This window comes from Nothobranchius furzeri, chromosome 14 (assembly GCF_043380555.1).
Source record: "Nothobranchius furzeri strain GRZ-AD chromosome 14, NfurGRZ-RIMD1, whole genome shotgun sequence".
NCBI classification, from domain to species: domain Eukaryota; kingdom Metazoa; phylum Chordata; class Actinopteri; order Cyprinodontiformes; family Nothobranchiidae; genus Nothobranchius; species Nothobranchius furzeri.
This window is the reverse complement of record NC_091754.1, coordinates 3,438,631-3,457,796: the sequence shown is the minus strand read 5'-3', so window position 1 is coordinate 3,457,796 and position 19,166 is coordinate 3,438,631. Positions and strand designations below refer to the sequence as shown.

At 44.2% G+C, this 19,166-nt stretch overlaps 1 long non-coding RNA gene across 1 annotated transcript; it reads right to left on the bottom strand.

The window, feature by feature from the left end:
* Positions 1 to 1,036: 1,036 nt before the first annotated feature.
* LOC129164893 (uncharacterized) lies at positions 1,037 to 1,769 on the bottom strand. The gene is made up of 2 exons (XR_011516157.1): positions 1,597 to 1,769; positions 1,037 to 1,260 (listed from the first exon to the last, which is right to left on the bottom strand). It is a non-coding gene; the product is annotated as an uncharacterized lncRNA (long non-coding RNA).
* Positions 1,770 to 19,166: the final 17,397 nt, after the last annotated feature.

Here is a 19,166-nt window from a genome sequence, read left to right as displayed (position 1 = left end):
CAATAATAATCAAGTGAATGATCTGTGGAATAAAGATGTCATGATTTATGTGTTTAAAGAGCGGGTCAATTGAGCCTCGGAGTCTTACTCCACCCACGTATCAATTTTAAAAAATGCAACATTAGTAGGCGTTGCCTGGAGGACCGAGAGGGCGGAGCCGCGGCAGTGACGAAGACAATGGCTAACTAGACGAAGCTAGCTCCCTTCACTCTGAGCAGTTATTAGAAGTGGAGGACGTTTCTCCCCCTCCTTACCCAGACACTCGAGAAGAACGGGACCAAGTCTATTTGGAGGAGACAAGCGGACCTGAGCCTTATTGTTTTGAGCTTGAGAGTTGCCTGAAACTAGCGGAACCGACCCAACAGAACCACCTCTGAATGGTAAGTAGCCGTTAGCCATAGCATCAGATTAGCTCCACGGCCCTAGAGAGCTAGTATTCAGCATGTTTTAGAGGTTTATCTGCTTCAACACACCTGGTTTTAATCAGCAACAAATAGCTGAGCTGCTTAACAGCTAATCTAACCTGTTAAAGCAGGAAAACCACTGAAACGTGCTGGATAGCAGCTCTCCAGGAGCCCTGGGCTCAAGTTAGTCTGCTGCATAGAAAGTTATGAAAATACCCCATGAGAAAATTATTCTGTAATGTGTTCAGCCCACTAAAACTGCCCAGATTTATTTATTTACTGATAACAGCTGCTCTCTTGGTTCTTGGTCCTCTGGTGTCTGCAGCTGGTCTCTGGTGTCGTCAGGATCAGGAGCTTCCAGAAGAATGTGCCTTTCAATGACTCTTTCCCCCTTATTTGTTATATTAATTAAATAAATCTCAATTTATATATTTCCTGTTTTTGTTCATGTCCATAAATACTTAAACATGCTTGAAATTAAAACGAGCTTTTAACAGTGAGGTGCTAGTTTAATTCATCACAATAGAGCTAGTTAAACATGCAACAAAAACGTGATAATCAATGTAATTTATACATATCCATTAAAATATCAAAACTGGAATCTAAATGAGATATTTGGCAGCACAAAAAACTTGTCAAACACAATATTTATTATAATAATTGTAGGCAGACAGGAGACAGAGCTGATGGAGGTTCTCAGTCATCGAAGGATGGCTGAAGGCTTTCCAGGAACAGGAGATGTGGTGTTGTCTCTTCTCTCTCTATTCTGCCAGATGAGCTGGTAGGTTACAGGTGTGTGAGGACATCCTCATGCTGTCATAACCAGATGACAGGAGTTATCAGGTGATCAGCCAGGCTAATGAGATGCAGAAAGAAAACAAATTCAGGACAGTGTACAATATGTGGTGTTGCTCACCTTATGTGCTCTTATAGAATATTAATGTGTGCATGCCTCATGGTGTAGAGTCCATATTTTGCTGAGTGTCCTGCAATAATGCAGGTTATTAGTTAATTTACTTTTGATAGCAAAAACAAAATATTTAATGTAAAAGTTATTTTCCAGGTGAATCAGCTCACACGTCACCACCAAGTGTCACAGGGGCAGAATCAGTAGCCTCCGTCATGATGTAATCACATACTTATTTAATTGTTAATATCTTAAAAATTCTGAAATGTTTTAATTTTTTTTTACCTTCAGTTCACTGAGCTTGCACTGTCACTGAGGTGGAAGCTGGAATCAACAGCAGACACCTCACATCATGGTCTTTTCAGGGGTGTGGACGCTGCTCTGGGACCTTCTGGAAGATGAATTTTCATCATGGTCCCCGTGGGTCACCAGACACACTGCGGCTGTGAACTCCATTCTGGCTGCACATTTATAAATGTTTAAAAGAGCATAAAATCACGTGTAACAATAATCTGTAAAACTAATTAAAACTAGAAGGTGATAATAAAATGTTTACATAGAAGATTATTAAAAATAATTCACCTTTGCTACGGGTAAGGCTTCACGTCAGGCTGGACAAGTGCATTCTTGCAGCTAAATCAGTCTGACAGCCAGTGTCTTGGGTAGATTTAGCCTGAAAAAAAAAATAGAAGCACATTGTTGTTGGGAGTTTATAAAGTCAGATAATATACAAAATAATCTCCTATATAGGCGCTTTATAACATTCCTAGTGTGTGATCGTTGTTATAACGTAAAAGTCAGTCACACATGATGTGGAGAGCCTGAAATGCGACCTCCTGAACAGAATTCCTCACAGAACCTGTTCACAAGCTGGATTTCACGCTGTAATGCTGTCTGTCAACTAGTGCTGCGTCAGTTAGAGACACTGTTGCAGAATCACCGACTGACTAGCTAAAGGAAGTGAACCACATCTCTCAAACTTTGCATTTAGGTAGGGAATTGTCTTTAGAAGATGTTAAAACGTTTATTTAGCGTACTCACCTCAGACTGGAGCCCGCCGTGGTGGGGGAGCAGAGTCGGTGGGCTGCATCTAAATCGCGGAAGAACCACGGTGGGCACAGCCTCCCTCTTCAAACGGAGGCGTGCAGAATCGCGGGTAAAATGCCCACAGAGTCACCGCAACCATACTACATTACACCATCTCACCAATACTAAGACGATATGGAACACTAAAACCAAAATACTTTCCCAATTACACTAACAGCCAAACACTAACTAAACTACAATATCCAACAGCCAAGCTAACACTGAATAAGTATTTATAACACTAAAAGATATGCTAAAGACTAGGATATGCTAATGCTATATGCTAATGCTGAAATACCGCTGACCTCCTACGCTCGCTTGCAAATCCAACTCCCACTCGCCACAGGGCGTGGCCGAGACGCTCGTTGCGTTTATAACTTTGGCACGGAGCTGCTACGTAGTACTCTACTGGTTTACGTAGTACTTTACTCTTTAGCCATTGGCTAAAATTTATTCAAAATGACTCAAATTCTATGTTTTCAGCTGAAGGTGGTGCATTACTGTGGTTTTTAGACAGAATTTTTTATTTTTAAAGAAAATGCACCAAAATGCTAAAATAAAGAATGCACACATTTAAAACACTATTAGACACTCATTTATACAGTTCATCAGCAAAAAAAAAGTTAATTTAGACGTTACTTGCTCTTTAATGAAAACAGGACTACTGCACAGACAGACTGACCCTCATCTCCATAGAAACGCATGACACATTGTTCCAACCAATCAGAGCTTTCGGCTGCCGCAAGAGAATCTGGCTTGTTGACTTAAAGTGTCCAATCCGCTTTACTAAAACTTATCAACAATTCAGAGATATAAAACAAGGCAACGCCATTGTAAGCTCAGTTCCATTTTGACTTCAGTTCTGTTCAGTTGGAAGTCCTACGGGGTTCCACCGTCATCAAAAGAGAAGTACAGCCTGGCCAGATGTGCTTTCTTCTTTAACTGAGAACTGTGAAGCTACTGGAGATTTCCGTTGTTTACCAACAAGACGACGTCCCTTCAAAATAAGAGCACCACTAGCTGACGCTGCCGATGGTACCGGTGTCGACCCTTCAGACGGGCTTTGACGTGCTGTGATCGCTGCTTCAACCAGCTCCAGTACACATCCGAGGTCCTAGGACCTGGCATTTCCTGATCTACCTGGGAGACTCCACAGGGTACGTACACGGCAAAATAGCTGCTCATGTCATCAGCTTCCGAAGCCTCGTGGTCCGTAGTCATAACAACCAGATACGCTCCGTCAGCCTAAAGATCCTGAACAACACACACACACACGCACCAACACAACATCCAAATCCATTTTCATCCATCACAGAGTTAGTCCTGGTAGATTGTTTAGAATTTATAATTAAGAAATTAAAAATTCTTAAACGATCCCAACTCTCTCTCTTTTCTTGACTCAAAGTCAATACAGAGTGTTTAATTAAACTCCCTGATGATAAAAACAGTCCATCTTCTGATTATAAAACTAGATCTACTTACAGTATATTAAAATACAACTCTAGATCGTTTCATCACTCTATTTCGTTACAATTGGCGAGCTAAGCCTGATATCTGCACAGTTTACTACACTTTGTGCCGATTTTGAGACATATTTTGGGATTTTTGTCCAGTGTGTGAGTTCAGGGAAGAGGAAAAAGCGTGCGTTTTCCTCATTCAGCTTCTCAGAAAAGGGGGGTGCACATTCATCACCCTCCGACAGGAGGCGCTGTTTCATCAAAACACCTTGAGTGCTGACGTGTGCTAACGGCCATTTTGGGCCTACATTTGAGGGTAAACATTTCTCCTGTTTTATTACGTAGGAACCGTCTGTTTATTGTTTGTCTCAGTGTTTGTGACACTGTGCATCCATTTGTGTAATCGGAGACAGAGGACTCCGTCGGAAATTTATTTCCGTCCAGAAGACGCCTGATCAGCGTCTATCTTTTCCGGAATACTCGTGAGCAACTGCCGTAGCTTAACTTGCTAGGTAACCGCTGTAATTTGGGTTATATACCGTAGAGCGATACTGCATCCAGATTGCGTACGCTGTTACACCCTTTTAACCACGGAGCGAGATGCCCGTTGGTTAATCGGGCAATTTTAAGACCCTGGTCGCTCCAGGGCGTTCGCTAGCATTAGCCAAAGAGCTAACTAGCCACTCTCGGTGAGAGGCTCGGGAACGCGTCCCGCGAAGCTGTCAAGCCGTTCCGACGCGGCGATTCTGCGTCCTTAAATCCGCTGAACCTTCCGGTACGGAGTACTTTAGGTAACGTTAGCGGCGGTTCTAATAAACGCTCCGGTGTTTAGAAACGTGATTCTGCTATGGGGATCAAAGCCGAGTGTCGGACGACGCATGCGCGGCGGTCTGCCATCCTAGGTAACCGGACACGTAGCTCGACCGGCCATCTTGGACAGGTCAAATGACAATTATATTTTTGGCATTATTGAACAATTTTGCCCAAAATATTCATTCAACAGCCAAGCTTCCCTTTAACTAATTCTTTAATAAGTCTACAGGTAAGGTTGTTTCTAAATAAACATCTAAATAGAAACAAAATCAAAGAGTAAATTAGTAAATTAAACAACTAATTACTATTTTGGAAAATGGACTCAGAGGTAACGATGCAATTAACATCTCAACTTCAGGCGATGCAAAACACTTTACTACCAATGATGACTAACATGATGAACATGATCTGCAATCTTCAGAAAGACGTCGAGGGCGTCAAACAATTTGTGCGTGATTCTCAGGCGACCCGGTCAGAGGCTCCGTGTTTGCCTGAGAAGCCGCAAAATGAGACTGAAATGCTGCAGGCTGATGTTTTCACAGGTTCTGACTCACAGGAAAACAACAACACCTCACAGGAAAGCGACAACACCTCTCCGGTCGTTCCATCCGTGGCGATGTTAGGCGATGAACACACAGATGACGACCCCAGAACCACTACTGCTACCGCCGTAACTGAGAAAATTTTGCTTGCACCTCTGGTCGTGGGAAAGGGATCTAATAGGCCCGCAGTGGAGGTCACTGTAAATCAGAGACATCGCTGTGTCGCATTATTAGACACAGGAGCGGACATCTCGCTCATCAGCGGAGCTCTTTACAGCAGCATGTGCGAACAAAGGGGGGAGGACATCTCACCCCCCACACTAATTTCAGGCCCAGAGGATTTTGACGATTTCTATGGCGCTCCATCGTCCGCGGCTGCGACGGCTGAGGTCAACATCTCGATAGGAGGCATGTCCTTTAAACACCTCGTGTACATCAGCGAGGAGATGAGGATGCCCATGCTCATAGGGTTGGACTGTCTCCAACGCCTTGACGCTAGAGTCAGCTGCGCGTCCGGACAACTGTTTGCACGTGTGAGGAAGCCAAGGCCATACAAACCGCGGCCTGACACAGGCGGACGCCTTACTGTGGCAAGTCTTTCGCGGGGGGACGCAATTTCGACCTCACCACCACTCTCGAAGCCACCGGGTAGGCCCCCGGAACTTCTGTCACAGATTGAGAAGGTAATAGACCAAGCAGATGCTCTCACAAACGAGGTTGAGCGAGACAAGCTACGACAACTTTAGCTAAAGTACCAGGATTTTCTTTCACTTGACTCCTTGGACTGTGGTCTGACCACTATCCATGAAGTCCGGATTCCTACCAGGCCAGATGCACCGCCGTCCTTTGTGCGGCAATACAAGATTCCCCTGGCGTCCATAGAACCGGTCCAGGAAATCATTGACAGCCTCTTGGCTAACGGGGTCATTCGACCCTGCAACAGCACCTACTCGGCTCCGTTGTGGCCGGTACTGAAGCCTAATGGTAAGTGGCGACTTACCATTGACTACCGGCAACTCAACAAACAGGTCCCCTTGTCTAGGTGGCCTATGGCACGCCTGGAGCAGGAGCTTCCAAGAGTGAAAGATGCTAAGTACTTTTCCACACTTGACATTGCGTCCGGATTTTGGACGATTCCCGTCCACGAATCGGACCAACACAAACTTGCTTTCTCCTTTGCCAACCGGCAGTACACCTTCACCCGGTGTCCTTTTGGTTATTCCAACTCGCCAGCTGAGTTCAACATCTTCTTGAACAAGGCCTGCCCCGATGCTCGAGAGCGAGGGACCCTCATCTATGTCGACGACATTCTTATTCGTCGGCATACGTTGGACGACCACCTGGACGAGCTGGACCATGTCATGGGTCAGCTCGCGGCGGCGGGTGCTAAGATCTCTCTCGCCAAGGGACAGTGGTGCAGGTCGCAAGTTCAGTACGTTGGCCTCCTTGTGGGACCACAGGGAGTGCAGCCTCAGCTTGGCAGGATTCAGGGTGTTGCCACCATCACACCTCCGACGAACGTCTCCGAACTTCGCAGCTTCTTGGGGGTCTGCAACTACTCGCGTCAGTTCGTGGAACATTACGCTGAGTTGGCACGACCTCTGACTAATCTCTTGAAGAAGGATGTGGCCCATGGATGACCTGAAGGCCACGATGTGCTCGGCTCCGTGCTTGGCGCTCCCCGACTGTGACAAGGAGTTCCACCTTGAGGTTGGTTTCTCAGCTCACTGTTTGAGTGCTGGTCTCTACCAGATTCATGACTGCGACAGGCGTGTCGTAGCCTATGCTAGTAAGCTCTTGGCTGGTCCTGAGTTGAAATACTCGGACTGTGAAAAGGCTTTGCTTTCCACCATGTGGGCAGTTAAGTACTTTGCGAACTACATTGGCGGACAGAAAGTCATCATTGAGACACAGCACCAGCCAGTGACCTTCCTGTCTTTTCGGGTAACGTTCTTGTCAGTCTTCAATCCCAGGACCCTGCTATGAGCAGGATGATCAGGTACCTTTCTGATCCTAAAAACCAGCTACCGACTTCCATCGAGCTTGACTCCATTCCTGAGCTTCGGTCTCTCTTTCGCGTTCGGGCAACGCTGAGGATGGTTGAAGGGTTGCTGATGCACACCGCCAAGCCTCCTTTGCCACCTGTCCTCGTCACGCCAAAGCCACTAAGGGGGGACATGATCACGCAGGCTCATGACTCTCCCTCCGCCGGACACAGAGGTGTCAAGGCCACGTTCGGTGCCCTGAGCCAGGTTGCTTATTGGCCCGGGGATGCGTCGCAACATCTCGAACCACGTCCAGCGTTGCTTGGTTTGTTGTCAGTTTCAGCCGTCCAACCCTACGCACAGAGCTCCCCTACAGGAACGGGGGCCGACCACTCCATGGTCGGACTTGCAACTCGATTGGGTGGGGCCTCTGACCAGATCCAGCAGGGGAAATAAATACATCTTGACGGTCACCTGTGCATTCACTAAATGGGTTGAATGTCTGCCAGCACCTGATGACACGGCGAAGATGACAGCGATCCTCTTGATGAATCACGTTTTTGCCCGCTTCGGTCTGCCCAAGCGGGTCGACTCGGACAGGGGTACTCATTTCACCTCTGAAGTGATGAAACATCTGTGGGAACTGTTGGGTGTGAAGGCTAAGTTCCACATTAGCCACCGCCCCAGTCTTCTGGACAAGTCGAAAGGATGAACCGAACGGTTATCGGCATGTTGAAGAAGTACGTGTCAGCTAACCACCGAGACTGGGATGTGAAGCTTCTGTTGGTCCTCATGGCCATACGGGCTACCCCTCACGAGTCTACAGGTGTCTCCCCGTTTGAAATGATGACGGGTAGACAAATGACCCTACCGCTTCACCTGCTGTATCAACCGGTTCAGCCCGAAACAGTCCCGGCTTATACGAGCGAACAATACTTGCAGGACCTGAAAACCCACCTGCCTGCAGCATTCTCGTTTGCACAGGCAACTCTGGAGAAGTCGGCTGAAGGCAGGAAATCTTATTACGATAAGAAGGCCTCACATTCCGAACTCGACGTAGGTGATGAGGCCTGGCTCTACATTTTCGCTCCCAAAACGGGTAACAATAAGGCGAACTCGGGGAAGCTGGCTAAGAAACTTTTGGCCAAATGGTCGGGTCCATAACTGATAACAGATAAGCTCTCTCCGGTCGTGTATCAGATCAAGATTACCTGCAAAAACAAGGCGCCCGTCTACAAATGGGTCCACAGGGACCATATCAAACTGCACCAGGGTTCCACAGATTTTGTCGATGCCAACAACGACAATTTACCGACTTCGAAAGGGGGGTGATAAATGCGCCTCGTTTGTTCCACGATTTCGGTCTCAGGTTACACAAGATGTATGAGTGTGTGTGTGCATGGTTGTCTTTCATGTATATACATCACAAGCAGACTTGGGGTGTGTTGAGATGGACATGCTGTGGGATCCTGGAGTCAGGTAAACGGCCAGGTAACAGTGAGTGGGTTAGGCCACATAGTACTGTTATCCAAAGTTTGTTTTTCTTTTGATCTTTACTAATCTTAATTCCTTATGGGTACATTAACATGAAAGTGATTACTAACTCCACTGATTTACATTTTAGTATTGATCTACATTTCTGTTTTTTTATAGTGTCTTTGACAGGATTATTGAAACGTGAATGTTATGATTTTCTACAGCGACTTACCTTACAGGGCTATAACCAATTTTGACTCTATCCTGTCAGTGTGTATTTCGTGCGGTGATTCACTGATACCAGACAGGGTTCTTTCATTTTCTGCTTTTCGCACCATCCTTTTTGCATCTCACATAGAGAGGGCTGCATCCATTTCTTCACTTAATGGATAATTCACGTAAAACTTACACATAGTACAACAGGTATTCATAAAGTTAGGTTTTTATTTGTTTGAGGACATGAAACGCAATCTTGTCGTGTCTACATTGAAGTGCCCTGCACTGTGCTCTCTCCTCTGCTGAGCTCGTGAGGATCCTGCTTCCTGGGGGTGGACCCGTGACTCGTCATCGGAATCGACTCCTCCTGGCTGGTGCTCCGGCTTGTTGGCCCTGGACGTCCGTGGTCCTGTTATGGCTGCTGGGACACCTCGCTCGCTGGGATTACCTGCCTACTGCTCTTCCCTTTTGCTGGATTACGATAAGTGCTGTTACAAAGATCAATTTACTATTTGGAATAATTCCCTGCTCATGGATACGTACAAGCTTTGCTCCTGCTTGACATTATTGCCCGTGGAGATATAAAGTTGCTGTTGCTTCAATTATGGCTTCCATGGGGAATATCTAATAACCTGCTGACTTGTGTGCTTCCCGAGGAGTATACGAGACTGTTCTTCGGCGTGGGGTTCGTACCTCACCACGGTTGGCTGTTCCAGTGAGATCACATCCTGCTAGGTTGTCAAGATCCTTCATAACTCTGGTTTGTTCAACGACCAAGTGGTCTCTGGGTGGACCACGTTGACCTTGAAAAGGGGGGTAAATAGCGTTATGAATATGCTATTTCTGCCCTTAACAGCTGCCCTTTGACACAGTGACAGTGTGCATAAATTGCCACGGTCGTGTGCTTGCTTCTGACGTTTACATTACAGCAAAGAAGACAGAAGAAGGAAGAAGAACGCTTTTCATTAGTTAATCAAAGAACTTTATTTCTAATAAAGCTAATCAAAACAACTGTTGGTCAATGATAATCAGGTGACCGATCTGTGAAATCACAATGTTATGATTTATGTGTTTAATGAATAACAGGACTTTGGACTAACTGAGCTAGACATCCTGATCCACATAAGGTAAACACATGACACATTGTTCACTCATCCAATCAGAACTTCCTTTCTGATGCGTGGCAGAGTTCTGTGGTGTTTAGTTAATCTGTCCACTCCGATTGGCTAAGAATCAAAAACAACTAAGCTTAATAAAACAGAACAACGCCATTTTAGTTTAGTTCCAACGAAAGTTCCAACGAGTTTTCAACGCAGTTCCAACGGAGTTCTAACCAAGTACTCAACCAGCTCTCAAATCCTTCTGATGTCCATCATCGCTAAGTAAAGTACAGACTGGCCAGCTGTATTTTTTACTTTTAAGCTGAGAACTGTCAAGCTGGAAAATTCTGTCGTTTTATCAACATGGATCTGAACCCTGCCGTTGTACCGAGAGGCGATCCATAGACTGGTTTGTCGTGCTGTCGACGCTGTTTCACCAGTTCCAGCACAAGGAGGGTCCAAGGACCTGGCATCCGGATCTAACACGGAGGTCTCCGCACGGTACGTAGATCGGCATAGATCGCGTCTCATGTCTTCCTCCTGAAATCCATCTTCGGTCAGTTAGGGCAAACAACATCTCGCACTCAGACTCGCCTCCACCAGATGGAGATTCTGAACTGACACACACACACCAACACTTCAGCATTACATCCATCATTAGAGAGTTAGTCCTGGTGATTATTTCAAATAATTATAAAATAAATATTCTTAAACGTTCCATCTCTCTCTCTTCTTGTCTCTAATTCAATACAAGGTGTTTGAATAAAACTCCCTGTAGTAAAAACAACCTCTTTTGATTCTAAGGGCCCGGTCCAAAGATTAATGATCCACCTCAGGTTTAGATCAGTGATATCTCTGGACCTTAATAAAAGTGTGAGAATATACCAACTATATTCCGCTACATCCATCAGACTCAGAAGTTGTTGCGCAGCGGACCGTCTGGCATCGAACACACTGCGCTGCTTATGAGCGTATTCTGGAGGCCACGGTTTAAAAATAAAACACATTTCTTTCATTGAACTAAACAATCACAATTTCTGTATTTTACTAGACAAATTAGGATTCAGACACAAGGAGCGTCATGACACCCTGACCTGTTGCTGGTCTTATTTCAGTTTGCTGCGCCAAGCTGTGCCAGGCTCAGCACATTGATGTGAGGCTTATTGTGTTCCAAGAATTAAATAACTAATAACAACCTGATACAACGCTGCCTTGTTGTTTACCGCTTCCTGTTTGAGCAGATTTGTTTGGTCATGTGACAAGCTCATTTCTTCTTCTGTAGTCACCCAGTAAACATATTTGATAGTGGGACTCTTGCGCCCTCTGGTGGTGCAAAATATAGCAGAAGGACTTGAAGCAGTTAACCGAGAAAAACTAGTTTATCCGGTTACAACATTAACGACAATTAACCGGTTAACTACGTACATCCCTAATATATTCATATATATAGTTTCTGACATTTTTCCTCTCTTGATCCATGCATATTCTTCAAACTGTTGTTAATATTGTTCACTAATGCATTTAAAGGTCAACTTTACTGATGTTTTCACTACACCTGCAGTGGTCTCTAGTAGGAATGGATGCCTTGTAAGTCGTACTCTGGGAGAAAAGTTCAGCCAGCATGAAAACCTCAGAGTGACCCATTAGAATCAGAAATAATCATTAATAAATGGTTTTACAGTGAAGTTGGCCTTCAAGACACGACTTACCTGCTGCTTGGTCAAACAAAAGTATTTGATTGCAGTGGCATGGAAAGAGTTCAGGTCTGCTAGTGAGCACACCAAACACATGGGGACAACTAGAACTCCAGTCTTCACCACACTGTCTATGTTAGAGGTTTCTCTGCTCCGACACACCTGATTTTAATCAGTAGGGGGATTCACTGACTTCTGCAGAGCTTGATGATCTGCTGAACAGATAATTCAACCATTAAATCAGGTGTGTTGGAGCAGGAAAACCACTAAAACATGCTGGTTACGGGTCCCAGAGGACCGGGATTGGACACCACTGTTTTAACCGAACACAGATGATTAACAGCGTAAGACAACGTGTGTGTGTGTGTGTGTGTGCGTGCGTGCGTGTGTGTGTGTGTGTGTGTGTGCATGCGTGCGTGCGTGTGTGCGTGCGTGTGTGTGTGTGTGTGTGTGTGTGTCATTAAAAACTCAGAATGTGTCCTTTGAAAAGAGAAATGTAATTATTCAGACACGCCACAGAAGTCTGACTCAGAAATGAACACGAGATCTGGAGATGATTCTCTCTAACTACTCCATTACTCACGTAGCCGATGTGTTGTTTATTTAGCCTTTTTCCACTCTTACTGCTCCACATGCTAACACACACACACACACACACACACACACACACACACACACACACACACACACACACACACACACACACACATCACTGTGGTACACTCACTCTTAATAAGGCCATGATGTTTACGTGAGCAGCCAGTAAGAGGAAATTACTGTCCGATCCTCACATCTCTATCGGTGTCAGACGCAGACGGAGCTCAGACAAAACACCGCCAACGCCTTAAGGATGCAAAAGTGTATCAGAAAACACAAACGACCTGATAAACCAGAGAGCACAGTGCCTTCTGTCACTCCATCTTTAGGTGGGAGAGGATCAAAGGTGCACACATTCTCAAATGTCTCCTTCAATCTGCCACATCACACATTTTCTCTTTGATGTTGCCCGTCAACAAGGACGCTCTAAACTCCGCCCACTGTCAGCTACAGGCTATCACCAGAAATCTGCTGGGGAAGCATCACAGAGGCGCTCAAGAGCAGAAAACACCACTTCCATCATTTACAGGGTGAAATTTCACCAGCAGTTGACAAAAACCAGAATTTATTCTGGCTTTTTAATCTTTTTTAGACATTTTTTTCATTTTGGGGTTTGATTTCTTGCTCAAAGGACAAAACCTTTATACAGTGCCAAAAATAAAATGATAAAAATAATCCTTTAATAGAAAAAGGTTCACTAATGGAAATATTTGACGTTGTAAAGGAGCTACGGCGTGAACAATGAGTGATCCGTGTGCAGCAGCATTAACACGTGGGTCACATTGGTCAACATTTAGTTAACAGCATGATGTGTGTCCATAAACATGCCTGCTCTGCAAACGAAGAGCTTTTCATATCACATTTAAAGCAAACAAACCATGTTCTGCAGTCTTGTTGGAAATGCATGCATTGTTGCTGTCAGGAATCTACAACTCTATAATTATGGTTGTGCGACCAGGATGTAAATCTTTTAATTTGGGATGACAGTTTGTTGTTTTTAAGTTTAGAAAGCAGGTGGCCATGGGTCGGTGGCTCGGGTCAGCTCGACTCCATCACCTCCATGACTTTTAACGTCGCACTACATGATGAGAAAGTAAAATCTGAAAGTAAAAGTTGACTGTTTTTTAAGCCATTTGAATCATGCTTAAAGGGGACATAACTTTTTTTATTTTTTGAGTTACAGTAGTTCTGCAGTCGATACAAAACTTGTTAATGAAGTTCTTTGCACTGGTATAAATCTGCAGTTTAATTCTCGATACTTTCAGTACCTTCCAGAATGAACCGTTTAAGGGCTCTGTCCCTTTAAGAAAACAAGTTGTAGCTGGTCACGCCCACTCATCCTCCACTCAAGCTGCTATAGAGCAGTGGTTCCTAACCTGGGGGTCCCGACCCCCACAAGGGGGCGCCAAAGCCTCTCAGTGGGTCGCCAGGACCTCTCCACTTTAAGGGGTTAAAACTTCATTTATTACATGTTTATAGCCTACATTTTGCTCACATTTTTTTTTCATGAGTGAAAAGTTTACTGATATTAAGACAGGAAATAATTAGTACAGAAAGAGTAACACACTTTTAAGAACATTTTGCTCAGCTCACTGTTTTATTTTCAAGTGTCAAAAGTTCATTAAAGATAGGACTGGTTGATTAATCACAGCCTTTACAGTAAATAATCTAGTATAAACAGTAATATGCACATTTCAGTACATTTTGCTCAGTGTATTTTTTATGTGTCAAATGTTTATTGAAAGGAATGATTGATTTATCAGTGTTTACAAGAAACAATGTGTTCAGAAAAGTTATACAAGCTGTCAAGCACATGATGCTCTGTTTGGTTTGGTTAATGACTTTGTTCTGTACTGGAGCCTACTATTACTGTTATCTATTGAATCAAAGCATACTAAAATGTGCTTGAACAATTTTATCATTTCTTAATAATGTTTGTACTGGAAGAGAGAATGGGGGGGGGGGTCATCAAAAATTTTACTGGTAAAAAACGGGGTCCCTTGAGAAAAAGGTTGGGAACCACTGCATAGAGAGCCTAAAGCCTGAGTCATGCTTCGGTGTCAGGTCCACCATTGACGGAAGCGTTTTGCTCTCATACTTCCCCGTTTGCTGAAGGGGTGCTGCAAAGCAATTCTCTGCCAAGACAACAGAGGGCATAGCGTAGGCAGCAGTATAGTGGCTTACTGTTTCCTTGGAAATCCCCTCCGCGGGCTGAAAAATGGCAAGCAACACGAGACAGAGAATTTGATCAGGTTGGAATTCGCACTTCTTCTGCCAGACGTTCCTCGAACTGGTCCATATCTGCTTACTTCTTCACCACATGACTTCCCACACAACTCCAGCACTGTTGACAAATTTAAAGGAAATGACATCATGACGGAAGTGATTTCAGGTTTCTGGACCGACCAATCACATGCATGCGTTCTCAGTCTCGTTCGATGGATGTTAAGAAAAGTGGGCTCGACTCTGTAAGTACTTGCGTCCCTGCCGGGGGGCCTACGCGAGGACGGATAATGGCGTTGCGTGTCTGCGCACTGATGCACACGCAGAAGCATGACTCAGGCTTAAGTCACGCCCAACTACTTCTGCAGCACGGGTCCCCGGAAGAACGAAAAAATGAACTCAAGTCAATGGGGCTAAAAACGCTATTTTCTATTTCCGCTTGTTTTGTGCCATGGATGTCACTTATGATGTCCGTGAATTTTAAAGACACATTTTGATACCAAGAACGTGCTTATTTTCGAACAAGGGATAATACTATTTTAGGTTTTGTGTGGAAATAAGTCCAGGACTACAAACGCGATCCATGAAAGTGACGTCATCGAACCAGACACGGAGAAAACTGAGGGAAAATGGCTGTAAGTTCAGCAAACTTCCCACAGGAGGAAAGAACCACCATTAATCTGGTCATGTGGTAAGTAGCAGCTAGGCTAGGTGAGAGGAGATTATGTGGTGATGTCACATATGCGACGTGCCGATTTCTAGTTTGTAGTCATGCTAATTACGAACTTTTACAAGCTGATAAATCTCAAAGTGCGTGACTGGCATGGTCGAAATACCCATCATTACTTTTCACGTAAATTGCAGTACAACATGTGTGCAATCCAGGATCTAAGGCAAAGCGGATTAGAAAACAGCATTTTCAGGCCTGTTGACTTGCATTCATTTTTTTGTTCTTCCGGGGAGCCATGAGCCGACCGGAAAGTGGAGGAGACTTAGGCTCCCTATAAGCTGAGAAGCACCGATATCTGAAAAGGGCTCAAAGTAGAGCTGCTGCTCCCCCATCAGCACATGAGAGGTGGTTTTGTTCTGACTTCCCTGTTTGTGACATCACAAATGGAGATTTTGTTTTAAACAGCACGTTTAGGGGCATAATTCCTTAAACCAAACACTGACAGAAAATGAACGGGTTGATTTTTTGCACATTTGGAGTGTTTACAAAGCCAGTAAAGACTCACATGGCAGCACAAAATGATGCAAAATGTGACTTTTGCATCATTTGTTCCTTTTTTAATTGTAATATGCATCTACTTTTACTAAGTTAGGTCTCTGCACATTGAGCAATCTTCTTTTCCAAAGCACGTAAAAAATCATGTTGCACCCAAGGTCGTAGAGGCCTTTTTGTTGTTTTTGTTACTATTTTTGACATACAAAACGCAGTAGTGAGTTGTTTACTAGCTGTAAACATGTGGTGTACAGTTGTTTACTTGTGGGTAGACTCAGGGAGAAACTCGTCAATCTTGATTTTACTCAGGAGACTCCCTGCTGTCAGGGGCTTTCTTTTATTTTAAGCCTGACTAGATCAATCCTCAACTACAGCAGTTTTTTAATCTATATGTGCGCACCATTAAACCCAAACACTTAATTATGGAATTTATTCAATCGTGTTAGATTAAAGAGATAATAAAGAGTACAGTACAGCGAGTCATTAGAGCCACGTACCATCAGAGAACCTCCGTAAGCTGAAACACATTCTGTTTTACCGACAGTCCTTTGAACGGGGCGCTCCTCTGCTGCAGCCATGTTAAGTGATTACACAGCGTGCGGACAGTGATGTCTCCCCCGGAGGTGGTGAAGAAGTAAATTGGAAGTGAAGTGCGGGGTTCTGTGTCCGCTGAGCAGAGGCTGGGGCAGGGACGAACCCCGGGGTCCTCGCAGCCTTCGTTAGCAGACTGGCCTGCATGTTTTCATTTGCTGGCAAACTGCAGGGGGTCAATTGCTGCTAAATTACTAGCTTGGCTGGGAAAACAGCATGCAGATAATTAGTTCACTCTGCCTGTCCACACGATTGAGTTTTCTGAAAAACTGTCTAAGTGATGATTCAAGGCTGCAGCGCTGCAATTAGACCAGCATTAGTCCAGCGTCTGTGTGTGTGTGTCTGAAGGGTGCTCGAGAGAGAATCCTGGTGGGCCAACAGGAAGCTGCGTTAAAGTCCAGCTGGTTACAAACGGTTGAAATCTGACACGTTTACTGTTGTACTAGCATGCTAGCATTGATCGTTCTAAATAATAACACCAGTAAAGAGGTAAAACGCTGTAGGACAGAGTCCAACGCTGCTTTACTAAAATCAAGGTTAGAATTGACAACTATAGCCAAAAACGGGCCTTTTCTAGATAAATAATAATAAATCACGTTGTAAACTAAACTAAAAACAAGAGGATTGATTTTTCAATATAAAACATGCTACACTCCACATTCCAGCCTACCTACCTACTTCTGCCTGCTTTTCCGCTGTCAGTACAGCGTTTGGCTTTTTTTATTACCACGTAGGTCAGAATTCTGAGTGAGCTGAGAAAATTAGAAAATAGAAAGAAACTACGGCCGCAGGGCTTCGAAGAGCCTCCAGAGAGCGTTCTCAGCTTTAGGGAGGACAAATACGTCTCTGGCACCACTCCTAAAAATCAGCAACACGACTCTACCACTGACTCGGTTTTCTCTGCAACACTGTTTTATCTCCACTATAACACGAGCCTGGAGGAGTTCTGCTGTGTGGTGGAGTTGTTAATGCTATCGGTTAGCTTCTACTAGCTGAGACGTTCTCTGCCGTTTCCTGGACGCTAAACCAACAACAGCCTTCCCCGTTGTGAGTCCAGACGGGTGAGTCCATGCATGTTAGTGACAGTGTGACGTAGATCTGTCAGGATTTTCTATCCTAGAGGTTCACCGTCTGTTTTCTATCAGAAGCTGCTGCAGGAGAGGGATCGATCAGTTTTAAAAAATACAAAGTGAAAATGGTTTCTCAGTGAACTTGGTCTTTAAGAATGAAGTATATTAGTGTAAAGAATCAAGACAAACATAAAATTTGCTTTCTATTCCTTTCTCAGTCCGTTGTCTATTTGGTAGCCTCCTTTGGGGTGGCTGGTCACTCACTCACCCAAGGGAAGAACACACCCTGGCAGTGTCTTGCTTTGAGCTAAATCCACGTGTTTTATGAGGTTTTAAGTCATTTACATGGCTGCCAGAGGCATGTAAATGCTTGTTTCATTTCATGATACCAAGTCTGCAGCCCCAGCAGCAGTAAAACCCAGTTACACTTATGATGTGAACATGCTGGAGACTTCTGCTGAGCAACATGGAGGCTTCAGGCTCCAGCGCTCTCTAACAACGGTACAGTAGAGACAATTAGGTTTTGGATCACGAGGCCCACAATAAACCCCGCGGACCCGGGAGGATTTAGCTCTGTCTCGGGTCTTCCCTCAGTGTTTCCTAAGCAACCTGAGGAATTCCAAGAGGATGAGGCTCTTCATTTGGCCTTGGTTCAGGCAAAGACAAAAATAGTTTTAGTTTCTCTGCAGAGCAGAATAACCTCAACAGGTCATCAATAATTCAGCTTCTCAGTGTTCCTCCTATTCACTTTTACCTGTAAGGTTCTTTAACAGACATTTTTGTTTCCCTCAACCAGAACCAAAGAAACTATAAAGTGCTTTCATAAACGTCTCAGCAGTAAAATCCTTGCAGTAAGAACCGCAGGACAGGGAGACAACTGCCCTCCGTCACATTCTGTCTCCAAACCGCCGGCATCCTCATGTCATCGGTCTCGCTTACGGACAAACTCCTCAACTACATCAGTACGGGTAAACTACAGGGCTGGGCTTTGGGTTGTTGATACAAATACTAGTAGTAGTAATAGTAGCAGTTGTTTTACTAGTAGCAGTTGTTTTAGTAGTGGATGCTTTTCATGTTGTAGTAGCAATAGTAGTATACGTTAATTTTGTTTTAGTAGTAGTTATTTTTGTAGAAGTGGCAGCAGTAGTAGTACTAGTATTAGCAATATTAGTAGCAGCAGCAGCAGCAGTAATAGTAGTATCATTAGTAGTAGTAATAGTAGTTGTAGTAATACTATCATTAGTAGGAGAAGTAGAAATGGAGTCATAACAGTATTAGTAGTTGTTTTTGTTGCAGTTGCAGCAGTAGTAGTACTAGTATTAGTAATAGTAGTAGCAGTAGCAGTAATAGTAGTATCATTAGTACTAGTAGTACTAGTAGTAGTAGTAGTATCATTAGTACTAGTACTAGTAGTAGTAGTAGTAGTAGTATCATTAGTAGGAGTAGTAGAACTGGAGTCATAACAGTATTAGTAGTTGTTTTTGTTGCAGTTGCAGCAGTAGTAGTACTAGTATTAGTAATAGTAGTAGCAGTAGCAGTAATAGTAGTATCATTAGTACTAGTAGTACTAGTAGTAGTAGTAGTAGTAGTATCATTAGTACTAGTACTAGTAGTAGTAGTAGTAGTAGTATCATTAGTAGGAGTAGTAGAACTGGAGTCATAACAGCATTAGTAGTTGTTTTTGTCATAGTGGCAGCAGTAATTGCAGTAGGAATAGTACTAGCAGGGGCGGATTAAGGACTGAAGAACATCCGGGGCTTAACACACACACACACACACGCAC